At 38.8% G+C, this 12,856-nt stretch overlaps 1 protein-coding gene across 6 annotated transcripts in view; it reads right to left on the bottom strand.

Moving 5' to 3' along the window:
- Window positions 1-12,856, bottom strand: part of GREB1L (GREB1 like retinoic acid receptor coactivator) — a 125,213-nt gene that overhangs the window by 98,963 nt on the left and 13,394 nt on the right. Inside the window, exon 2 of one of the 6 annotated variants that reach the window (XM_033080560.2) lies at window positions 10,837-10,850. The exons of the other annotated variants lie outside the window; for them this stretch is intronic. The gene's annotated coding sequence lies outside the window, so the exon portion shown is untranslated. The remainder of the gene's footprint in view (window positions 1-10,836; window positions 10,851-12,856) is intronic. 6 annotated transcript variants of the gene reach the window in all.

Here is a 12,856-nt window from a genome sequence, read left to right as displayed (position 1 = left end):
TACTAGTCTAGTATTTTACTACTCCAGAAATCACTCAGTACTGTAATTGGAAAGCATGGTTTCCAAAGAAACAAATAATAGCCTTTATGTCTCCACTTCAAATTTTCAATCACTGTAAGAGGTGACTAAACACAGCCCAGTGCAGGCTTACAGCCTCCCACAGATTTAAGGTCACTGTATTACAGCGGAATTAATTCAGAATCAATTTTAAGCTCATGGCCACTCTGTTTTGAAAGCCTGAGCTGGGAAAGAGAAGGTACAACCCATGGCTATTTGTCCTACAGCTGCAATTCCCTACAAACACATTATGTCTGTTAAAAATCCAAAAATATACGTTCTCATATTTTTAGCCATAGGTAAGTAAAGAGCTTTATTTGAACATCCTGGGCTTAGCCCAAAGATGTCAATATTCAAATTTGTTTTAAAAACTGATTTTTCAAAAGTACACTACACCACTGGAACTTAAAATCTCTAAGTACAAAACCACCAATTTTTTTTCTCCATAAAAGTTTAAACTAGAGGTTAGAAGGAAAAGAAAGTTATCGCAGAAACACAAAATATGTTTTAAGAAGTTGATTTTCTTTTCTCTTTTAAAGATGATAATAATACTGCTAATCAAGTAGCACCTCACAGAAAAATAAACCTAGTAAACAAGTTGCTCTCATTTTTCATGGAAATATGAAGGAAAACTCTCCAAGGCTAAACTCACTTAAATTGGAACAGCCCAGAAGCCAGGCAGTTGCCTTAATTCTATCACTCCTCACAAAGCAGGGAAGATAAGTCAATAAACTGACCCTTTAAGAACTGTCTAGTTCAGTAATTGTCATCGGTATCCAGTTGGCATTAGAAAAAAGTAGTCATGATCATGACCTTTGCATTTCTGCAAACATTAGCCATTGTCATGAGGAAGACCCCTTTGGCCTCATAATTCACAGGCTGTTAACAACCAGCAAGAACACAGCATGTGTGTCGGTTACTAAATAATGTAAGAAAAATAGGATGTCACACTCATACCCCACTGTTTCTGTGCACAATCATGAACATTGAACTAACCTGTATTCTATTCAAAACTTTAGAAAGATTAACATTAATCTATTTTTTATATTCATGTGACTTTTTAAACTATATTATTACTACTTTGGGGCAAGATGGAGGATTATTTGGCTTATTTGTGTTATTTCTATTTATTTTGTACTATTTCTATTTGCCTGGTTTCCAAGACAAACATGCCTTATATTACATGTTTTCTGTCAAACCCAAAATTCCATGCAAATGAAAAAGAGGAACAGAGCTCTGAAAAATATTTCAGTTTCTCAATATTCATGAGAAAACGTAGCCAGTTAGGCAGGACATTTGACTGTATAATGGCAGTACAACAGGAAGCCATTGGAAGGGCTGATCCAAACCACATCCTAAATACAGAAAACATTTTAAATCAGAGTTTATTAACAAAGAAAGAGACAATTTTTTAGGAAACTAGCTTCTTCAGTTCTGGCATTCCTGGAACTGCTTGTTAATGCTTAATTTTATTACCTATAAAACCACCATGGTGCAGACAAGACACCTGTATGCGGCTTTCACCTGGCACACTGCCTGCAAAAAATGCACTGTGAGCAAAGAGCAGCTCTGGAACACTTTCTGCAGCCCACCTCACCCAACACAGTGACCCACACTAATCAAAGAACAATGGAGTGGTCAGATCAACCTAAAAGCAGACACACCTAGAAGTCAGACCACGGGCTGCTTTCTCTAAGTCACACAGTGGCCAACAGCAGATACTCAGAGAAGACAAACTCTATGATGTTCCTGCAGTCATCAGTATCTGAAATATTCTCCCAACCGCCACTGATCTGCAGCTCAAGGCCCATTTAACAGGAACCATAAATTTATCCAGCTGTTTTAGAAAGCACCATGCCTGGGACCTGAGAAAGGAGTGCCATAACCGAGCTCACACTGGTAATTATCACCTTTTGTTTGCATTCAGCACAGCCCCTGCTAATTTCATTTGATGCTACTCAGCTCTTTTCTTCCAGAAGATACAAACAGCTCTCACCTTCTGCCCCACAGTACCGACATCAGCTGTCTAACTTGCAGGGCTGAAGTCTAGCCAATGTAGTTGTTCCTTACATAATAGTAGTTGTTCTACACTTGGATCAACCTTGGATTTCTTTCTCTGGTTTTTTTCCAATCTTAATATGTTATCACAGAAGCAAGAGGAAGGAGACAAATTCCACATGACCTTCAAGATGTAGGTATCCTAAAAGATGCATGTGCATAACAGAATAATTTTTTTGCTTTGTTTCCTTTTTTTTCCCCCACTAATGCCTCAACATTTGCTTTTCTTTGTCTTTCCCCCCCCACCATTACAGACCATTAAGCTAGCACGTTAATAGCACCCTCCATTACAACCTCAAGACATTGTTTCTGAGAAGCAGCCTATTCAGAGCATCTATACAAAACTGACACATATCCATGCACTAAGATATATACTGAGGTATTCCAAAAGAGAATGTTGAATATTCATATGTATATACATATATACATATATGTATGTACATATATACATATTGTATATAGCCCTGAACTGCTATTCCAGTACATCACCAGGATGGAAAAACAGTAGGACAATTGGAATTAATTGGAATTCAGCTCTATCCTTCCTCTTCTGTTACTACAGTATGATTGATTGTTACAGTGGTTTGAAGTGAGAAGGAAGATACTGCATGTGAAAGAGAGATAATAAACCATAGGTCAACTTAAGCAGACTAGGAATTCTGCACATGGCAGCTGAACAGCCCAAGAACACTAACAAACCTCTTTGTCAGCTCATTCTGAAACTTCACACCAACCTGTGTTGCATTCAACTATAACAAGTGTGCACAAGGTAATAGGTTTCATTAGAGAAACTGCAGTACAAAAGAGGATTAAATCATCACTGTGTGAAAACCAAAAGATAAGGTGGATTTCTCCTCTCTCTTCTCCTGAAGGCTGGCAAAGATCAGTGAAATTAAACACTGCCCAAGGCAATTGTTAAAAGCAGTTTGGCCATTAAAGTCATGTCATCTGGTGACCCAAGTGACCTACATTAAACCCAGGCTAAAGGGCAATGTCATCTTTCTTTTCCTATAGATAGCATGACTTTGCATCTTCAGCACAGATGGAAGACAACCCCCTTGGCCTTCTGGTTTCCACTGGTTTCCTTGCTGCAAACCAAAGTTAGTTGCAACCAACCTTTTGTACTTGTTCCGCCTTAGGAGTACTATAGTTTTGTGAAACAGAGCTGAAAACTACCAAATTTCCTCCCATAAGGTTATTCAACCAATACCTATCTAACAAGAGGCCGTAGTACTACATACACTTAATGAAGAAAAAGAGTAATAGGCTAATTCAAATATTACAAAAATTGCCCATTTAATTATCACTGGATACATTCGGTTTAGATAGTCTGAATAAATGAGATGTGATAGTGATTTTCTTTTACAACACTAAGGGTCAGATGAAGACTTTACTCAAAGAATAATTAACTTTAGCTCTAGTGTATGGCCAACAGCTTTTCCACCCAGTTTTGAGAGCTGCCATGTCAAAAATTCATTCTTTAAGAATTTTATGTGGAAATTGCACAAAGTCAATTTATAGGAAAAAAAAGAGGATGATAAAATAGGATTGTCTGCTTTTTATCTGTCCCTCTTTTATGCAATTATTGAGGAGAACCCCCCAACTTAGTCAGTCACTGTTTCTTATATAGCAGTGTTCAGCACAGGCTGACTGAAGAGGATATAAAGTAGTTAAATCTTGCAGCCTTAAAAGGGTTCTTGAATTATTTCTGTGTTCTGTTGTCCCAGAGAAAACCACTTCAGCAAAACCCAAAGAATATTCTTACATTTCATTCCATCTCTCTCCAATGTGGGCTGCAAGATACAACACTTACTTACATTGCAAGAACTTTCTCGCTTGCCAACGAAAGACACTATTAAGAGCTTTCAATGTGCCAGAAATTAAATTGATATCTTGATCCTGCAATGTCTGTGCCTCTTCATCAGCCATCATTGTCAATGGGAATAAACTGGTAGGCTGCCTAATGGCTCAGGAGAACAAAATTTGCATCTTCTGCAGATAATGCAAATTTATAACTCATTTATGCATACTCTGCTATTTGTCTAGAAATTATATGTCTGCTAAAGCATTAAGTTGTTTTATCCACAAAGAATAAAAGTCATTCCCTTGTTTGAGCCAGGAGAACACTAAACCAGCAACTAATTAATCTTGTTGGTTTTACCCACACTTTCAGTCTTCAAAATCTTTTAAGACAACTGCAGAAATGCATGCCACATGTAAGAATTCAAACAGCTAAGTCAGCTCAAAGTTTAACTTCAATTTGCTTTTAACAGCCAAACTATACAGAAAAAAACTGTGCTCAATCACAGTTGGTTCTTGCTGAGGTAAATACCCTTTACCTCACTGATAGGTAATAACTTACTGTTGAAGATCTAGAGGCAAGAAATAAATTCTTTTGGTTGATATTTAAAAATAAGGGCATTCAAACATCTTCCATTAAAAAACTCCCACAAAAACAAACAAAAAACCCCACCCCCAAACAACAACAACGCAATGTTTAAAAAAAATAAATCAAGGTTGCCAAACTCTGATTTCAAATTCACTGTCAAGGCTGGCACTCTTACATATGAAGCACCCAGTAGAATCTCCTAGAATTTAATCTGACCAGCATGTTGAAGGGAAGAACATGTACTTAATGACTCATTACAGTTTAAATTTCATATAATTTTATAAACATCTTTCAGTTTGTCTGAATTATTTTGAAGAGAAAGGAGCCTATCCAGCAGAAACCTTTCTTAAGATTATCATGAAAGAAAAGTTTTCAACAGGAATTAAAAGTAGAATCTCAAAAATTGACCAAAAAGGGATAAAAATCGTGCTTAAAAAAACCAAGAGGTAGCACTGATGAAAAAAATGGATTGAAAAACATGTTTTTGTGCAAGACTGGCTCCTGTCTTTTGGATGGGGGACCAAAAGAAGGAAAGGAGCAAGGTTGATTTTCATTAGCAAAGTAAAGGGATCCTTTGAGGTCCATACAAATGCTTTTAAATATTTGGTTAGATTTGGAATGCCAAAGCATGCACAAAACACCCTGATATCCTCCCTGCTCCCTAAAGTGAAGGCCCCCTCCAAACTCCTCTGAAATGCTCCATATATCAGAGATGGGTAAACATTCATCCCTGCCCAAGCAGGAACGGAAGATACTTATTACAGGATGAAGAAATTCTGCCAGAGAGTGCTACAGCCTCCTGCCACATTAGCTTTCAATTATTATTATCTTAAGTTTGGCAAACAGCAATATGACATTTTTATTTATTTTTTTAAAAACAAGTTCTTGTGGACCCTTCTGCAGTCAAGTCTGTCCTTAAAAACCTTACACTTCAGAGACTTTTTTTTTCCCAACTAAGGAATTTACAAGTCTTATGGTAAGCTTACAACTGACACATGTGGAATACTGGTAGCTCTGAATCTCAAAAGCTTCACAAAGCACTAATAATAAATTTGTTTCCCCTCTTGTTCTACAGTTTTCAAAAACCTTAAAGAAGTGCTGAAAGTATAACAGGTTTAAACAAGTTTAAAAACCTCATAAAACCAAAATAAATTAATAAACAATTGTAATTATATGGTGCCCTGCATAATTTTTTGAGTTGCACACCTTATTTCTCTTATGCATTATACATATTCTTTAAGTGAGATGGAAGGAAGATGACCTTTCCTTCAGTAATCTCACAGAAGTATACCTATTTTCATATATACATATACATTAATTAATTCAGCTTTTTGTATGTACCAGAAAAATTCAAGTCTCATTATATATAAATGGCTTATTATAAAGCTAAATGTTAACAGCCATTTTAATGCCAAATCAGACCTTTGTCTGGAGCAATGTAGCAACCACAAGAACAAAACCATTAAGGAAATGACCTAATCAAATTAAAGGCTTCCCTACAAACACTTTAAAATGATAACTTGTGAGAGCTGCGTGCCAAGCACCTTCTGTCCTTGGTTGCAAGGACTAATTCAGTCTGCATTCGGCTTCACCCCTCTGGCGTCAGCCACCCATCTGTCACCTCCCTTCTTCTGGGGTAATCTGCTCTCTACTTATCTGAACACTAGACTTCTAAGTCTTGTCTACCTCAAGAAAGTTGCCTCTTGCTGATATTGGGGGTAGAGATGGTTGAGACCAGACACCTGCCTGGCTGAGCACAAACCAGCAGCATCCACACAACTGTAATAAAACGGTGCTCAACAGGGCTCCTCCACCACCACCGCTCATGCTTCCAAAGAAACTATATTTAGCTGGAAATAAGCAGCAATAAAGTTGTTTCATATAACCCACCTTTATTTAAAAAGTGGTCTAAGAGCACACTCTGAGTCTTGCCCAGATGAAGACAGCATGGACACTGGGGGTGATTCACTTCAGCAGCGTGGGGATCTCACCCACTGCATAGATTTGTCCAATAAAAGGCTCTTGAGTCTACTGCAAAAGACTCATTTCAAGGACACTCAGGGAGAACAGTACCTGTATTTTCCCAGTCTGGCAGGATTCTTCTCAACTAGAAACATTTTATTTCTGTCAGGCAGAGTGGAATCATTATATTCTGTACATCAGCTGCGTAGCACAAATTATCATGATGTAAAGACTTCACAACTTTCACCAATTTGTTTTAAAAAAACAATTCTCCTAGTACAGATGCTAATGATTTTTGCTGCAGTAGTGTACTAATTTTCAAGAAGTCAGCAGGAACTAAATCAATTTAAACATTATATTCTTGGAGATACACTTACAAGCCTGACCATCGCATCTATAATCCATTTTTCCAGTGAAGAGTGAACGAGCATGTTCCTGCTTGGTCTAAATGGACACAGAGGAGCATCAGTAAAATGTGTTCAAGTACAAGAGTTCTGCATATACTTTTGTTATAAAAAAAGTAATTTTTTTTCCCAGATGCTTAATTTTTCAAGTATGATTTCACAGATGCAGCAGGTAACACAGCTAACAAAATCAGAGTCACTGTCTCAGATGTACTATAAGCAGAGGCAATACCCTGACACAAACACGAACTTCTGTCTCTTCACAGTTCTGTTGTCAAAAAAGGCAGTAAGTCACATTTGGTAGTACTCCTCACATCTATTCAGAGTTCTGTAATTAACACACTTTTAAAAAAAAGCATCTTCCTGTGCCTAAAATCCCTACACTAAACCAGTGTGACATTTTGTGCATAGCTTCTGAGATGTAGCACTGAAAATTTAAACAAGGGAAGGTAATTGATTCATTACATCTATTTCTACTATATTTCTTTTTGAATTTTTTTGGTTGCCATTTCAAAAGGCATTGTTTAAATTGCCCTAATCTGCAAACAGCAACAATAAGTGTAGCAAATACTTGACAATGAAGATGCAAAGCCTCTAAAAACCTGTTACCTTAGTAACCATGGGAATGCAGGAGAATAAGAATACATGCAGTGTCAGGACATCATTTTGGATTCCACAGGGTTTGGGTTGAAATACAGTCAGCTTTCATTAGCTTTTTGTTTTTCCCAGTAGGTCCTTGGACTTTGAAACAAAACCTGAATGACAGCTATGAGCAATTCCAGCCTCACTCCTCATCAGCCACACCAAACAAAACAGCTCTTCACTGTGAACCTCCCTCCTTTGCACCCAACATGCCTCGAAACAAACACTATTTATACTGCTGGCCCCTCTGGATATCACTAATAAACTGCATTCCAAAAAGAAGAGTAAAACCCAAAAGACCCACTTTCATGGTACTTAGATAATTCACTTCTAATAAATGTACTGCAAGAAAAAAAAAAGTCAGCACATCCTCCCAGAATATTTCTGTAACCCCAGTTTATTACAAGCTTTTCACAGTATGTTAATTCAACACCAACACTAAGAAGAATTGAGCTGCTCATTTAAGTAACACTTTATTTCTATTTCACTTATGAAGGGGGAAAAGAAAACTAAGAACAAAAAGAACTGAAATCCATGCCCCTACCCCCACCAATGTCTGTTGGGAAGCTTGTGGTCAAGACTGAACAGAACAAAGATCTCCCAGCTGCTGGCTTTAGCTGGATTAATTTTAGGTCCATCCCCTTAATCTTCGCAGCTATCTAGTCACTTAGGAAAACAATCTAAAAAAGTTCCAGGCAACACCATTGCAAAAATGAACAAGAAATTCAATCTCATGAGAACCAGGTGGGAAAGGAAATGAACATATCTTTGCTCAGTAGGGCTTTGAGGCAGGAAAAAAAAAAGTAGAAATATTGGTCTATTTGATTATTATGTGATGACAAAAATCTTTGCTTCAAAATGCCTGGAAAGCAACAGTAGTTCAGAGATCCTGGCCTTGCCTTGCCTTACATTGGTTCACTTCTCTTTCAACTGATAAAGTATTTCTTTTCCATTCACAGAAATTGCTATTCCAGACAACCCTGACATACCTAAGAGTTCCATCCTCCACTTACTTGCAGTCTTCTGCAGTCCTTTACTCACATATATAAAGCAGTACCAGACAGAGGCAACAATTGTTTAACATGCAGTAGTCCAGATTCTCTTTTTTACACTAGATTATATGAAATGTCTGCATCATGTTAAACATTATTAGTAAAAACTGAAGTTACACTTTCAAAGTACTGCTCGTAGAGCAGAACAGCCGTGTACCTCCAGGCAACTGCAAATTGCACATTTTATTCAGAAATATGCAGAAGGTAGGTTTTGAGACATTAGCTTAGGCCTCAGAACATTAAGCAAAGATTAGAGGAGAAGCACAGCCCACTATGCCCAAGGCCTGAAGCTCTTTTAAAGGTGAGTGTTCACCAAAGCAGTAACTTCTAACACAGAACAGGGGCTGTGGTAGACTAGGAAGTAATTGGCCATGTAACTCCATTGAAGAACAGGGGGGCTTTCCTTTCCGAAGTTAAGTTTCAATTTTGTAGCTTCAGAAAGCTATTTGCTGGAAACAAAAGGCTCTCTGAAAGCCTTTTCTTTGCTGCTTCCTCCCTGAAAAGCCTGTCAGTGGTGCTGGGCCATGCCTTCCTAGAAGGGAAGCCTGGCACTTACACCTTCGATGCACATGCTTTTGGAGTTGGGGGTTTTGGCTGGGGAGGAAAGGGTTGCATTATTCTTATTCTCACAGCATAAAGCCATTGCTACAGTGCCCAAATTCTGTCCTGCAAATCACAAATAGGCCTTTTTATCACAAGAGAGGAAGATTTCTCAAACTCATATTAAGGATGGCACTGCTGTCAGTTCTGTAAATGGCTGCTGAGTCAGAACTGCAATATTGTAACTATGACATACCTGAGGCACACACATGAACTCACCTAGCATGGAGAAGCAGCTCACCATGACCCTCTGTGCTCCCCCTCCCAAAAGAAAACCCGTGCTAAACACCCTGACTTTGAACAGGGGTTCTTCAGACTCTGCTTGACTTCATTCAGGTAGGAAAAAAATGTATATAAATAATTCCGTCCTTGCAAAAGCAGCATGAGAAGGTGAATGCAAGCAGATGCTAGTCTTGTACCAACTTCCCTTCCTAGATTACTGCCCTTCTGTCTGTAGGGTAAGCCACAGGTGCTGTGCCTACTGACTGGCAGATCTGGAGATGCTTTTGTCTGGGAACAAAGGGCACATCAGATCTGCTCCAAGGGGAGAAGTGCAGTACAACCCAGGCACAGAAAGCACAAAGACAAGTGCAGGACTGTATTCTAACTGCTATGTCATCTGTACATGCCATGGACTCAGCTGCTTGCCCCAGATGCTGGAAGAACCAGACTTTTTGTCAGCTCCCTACAATTTGAGTCACAACTTAGTAATGCTCTTTTAAGGGCTCAGAGAAAATCTGAATCAGAACAACCACTCATCATCTTCTCTAGGTCAGACACAAAAAATGTGTTCCAAATATCTAGAACAGGGCTTCATTTTTCATTTATTTCAAGCCTGAAATAAAATTTCCAGATTTATTTTTTTCTCTTCATGAAACTTATTCTGCAGAAAGAAACAAAATTTAATCAGTTCTTAAAACAGTTTAGAACAGTTCCTTCACTGCCAAGTTTAAACTCTCAGGTCAACACTGACTTAGTTGGCACTAGTTCTACAAATGATTTTTTTCATCTCAGTTTGATTTCACGACAGACTGAAAATACCCAAAAGGCATGTTGGTGGTGCCTATCAGCACATATGCATGTTCAATTAATTTTACACCCATCCATGTAAAATCCAAAAGTAGGATTTCTCAACCTAAAAGAGAATGCATGTTTAAAAACAATTCACAGTACATTTGGCACTAGTGGTTTGTGAAAAAAAAAATTTAAAAATCTACTCAGTATTGATCACTTCCACCTCATTGTGTTACACTACACCAGTCAAGCTTGGCATGCCACTCAGTGGGTAAACTGGATCAAGGTATACATCCACCTGAAAAGTAACCTGGAAAACTATGCTGTTTTCCAAGTGGATCAGTTATTCTGCCAGATCTCAGCATGCTCCAAACAAACAGCAGCAAAATAGGGGGAAAGGCTCCTCGCTGGGGTGAGGAAATGGGCAACAAACAAAAAGCAAGGGCTGATGGACCAAAAGCCACAGGCTCATTCATATGGTTTGATATGCCAAATCACAGATGCAACTTTCTTTTAAAAGGATGGAAATCTCACAAGTATCCCTGACCCAACACACACTAAATCACTGTTCAGTAGGCATATTGCCATTGGCTTCAAAAAATCTGAATTCACATGCATCCAGGACCATGCTGAAAACTGCAGACAACAGACTTCCTACCTGTGGAAAACAATCTGGAAAGCATGTGGGAAAAATAGAAGAGAAAGGGAAATTAACTTTTCTAACACCTCCAAGTCTGTGAAGTGACCTTTGGGAATTACCTCCAAATTTCATCTACTAAGTGCCAAGTAGGCTAAACTCAAATAAGCAAAGACCTGTAAGATGCCAAGACATTTGTATTTAAAGCCTTTTCTTCTCACCCTCCTCTGTAACACAACGTCATGGAAATACTCCAGGAAAAGTTTCAATGACTGAAGGAAATAACAGTGACTATAATTTTCCTACTGCACTGGGGCATTTCACCAGTTTTTTTGCAGATATTACCTGTCGCTTTGTGTCACACATGCCTTAGTTCTCCTCCTGCAGATACCTGGAGCTTCTCTGAATTAAGGGCAGGGAAGAAAATGGTATTGGAATGCTTTTAAATAATTGCAGCTACAGAGGACACACACATATTGGCATATGCATAGGCCTTGTACCCTGCATGCATAAAACTAAAGGAAAAATACTTCTTCAATATTGCTTCTGCAATATAAATAAAACAGATGACTTAAAAATAACTTGAGTTCAAATCTATCCAGCATGCTACTACTAAGCAAACATCAGGAGGTAGTCAAACAGAGAATGATTTTCTGACAATCAAGCAAGAACAATAGCAAATATTCCATTTGCAATTTAGAATCTGGGTTTTGTTTTCACAGAAACAGTGGGGATTTCTTCAATAGTGACTTCAATTAACTTCTGCTCCCCCCCCACTGACGAAAGGCTTAATGGGCCCAAAATCATGGCTGCTTTTCCCCAACAGTTTCAGACTGAAAAAACAGCTTGTGACATCTTCTCTAAAAGTGTTTCAACTACATTTATTATACCTGCCTATTGTACTGCAGGCATTCCCAAAGAACTAAAAATCAAAAAACCAAAACCACAGGACAGATAAATAAATCCCAGTAAAACCACAGTCAGTAGCCTCCAAAAAACCCGAAATCCCTTAAACATTAAAAAAATTATTAAAATTAATAGGTCTGTTTTGTGGTTGCCACAAGGCAACCTGCTGATTCAGGGCAATGTCACCAACAGTATTCTTATCTGTAAAGGGTAAGAATCAATTGTTTGACAGAAACAAAGGAGAGCTCAACAGGAAATCAACCAGCTTGGGACAGATGGTCACTGAATCAAGTTTCACCCCTCCCCTCTCCAAAAATAGGCTTAAGAGGCATTTTCTGTTACCAAGCAACAGCCCAAAGGAAGGCATAAATCTTTTCCTACGTGTTATTCCCCTCCTCCCCGACAGACATACATTTCAATCTACTAGGGCGGTATGTTTGTGGGTTTGTTTATTTTCCACATAACAGGTAGGAGGGTTTATTCTGTGCAAGGACAATGCCTTTCTGCATGCCCACTAGCCGTGTTTCCTTTTTTTTTTAAGGCAAGAAGGAGGTTAACTGTATCCATGCTATGAGAACTACCATGAAGACGGGTTACAGGCTGGGATCCAGTGCTAGTTAGTAACCCCTCGTTGTTCCGCCAAGGTGACCTGAGAAATTACTCGCTAAAGAGGGGAGTTTCTAATAATTATTTTATATAAAACCAAGATGACCCTCATCACACCCTGACAAAAGGTCACCACCTCATCAGAAAACCCTGTACCTGCTTTAACCCATGAAAATCCATAAAATTTAATTCCCCAAAAATGCAGCATGCCATCTTTAATGTAACACACAGACCAGCAGGGTTTTTAAACCATCTGAATTTTAGGAGCACTAATTCTCTAGTACATCAAACACCCTAAGTGAGAATTGGGGCATGGGATGAGCAAGAAAGGATCATCATTTACTGTTCTGGTGAGCCAGTGGAGGAAAGGGCTGGAGCAGGGGGTGGGATGGAGGGGAGAAAGAGACCCGGAGAGGCTGTTTGCAGAGATCAGGGAGTAGGGGGAGGGGACCAGAGCCAGGGGATGAAGGACAGCGCCTCTGAAATTCAGATTAGCATCCAGGGAACAAACCGGTTTGTTTGAACCCCC

The sequence above is a fragment of the Catharus ustulatus genome, chromosome 1, assembly GCF_009819885.2.
Source record: "Catharus ustulatus isolate bCatUst1 chromosome 1, bCatUst1.pri.v2, whole genome shotgun sequence".
NCBI lineage: Eukaryota > Metazoa > Chordata > Aves > Passeriformes > Turdidae > Catharus > Catharus ustulatus.
Note: the sequence above shows the minus strand (reverse complement) of the source record. Positions and strands in the feature narration are given on the sequence as shown.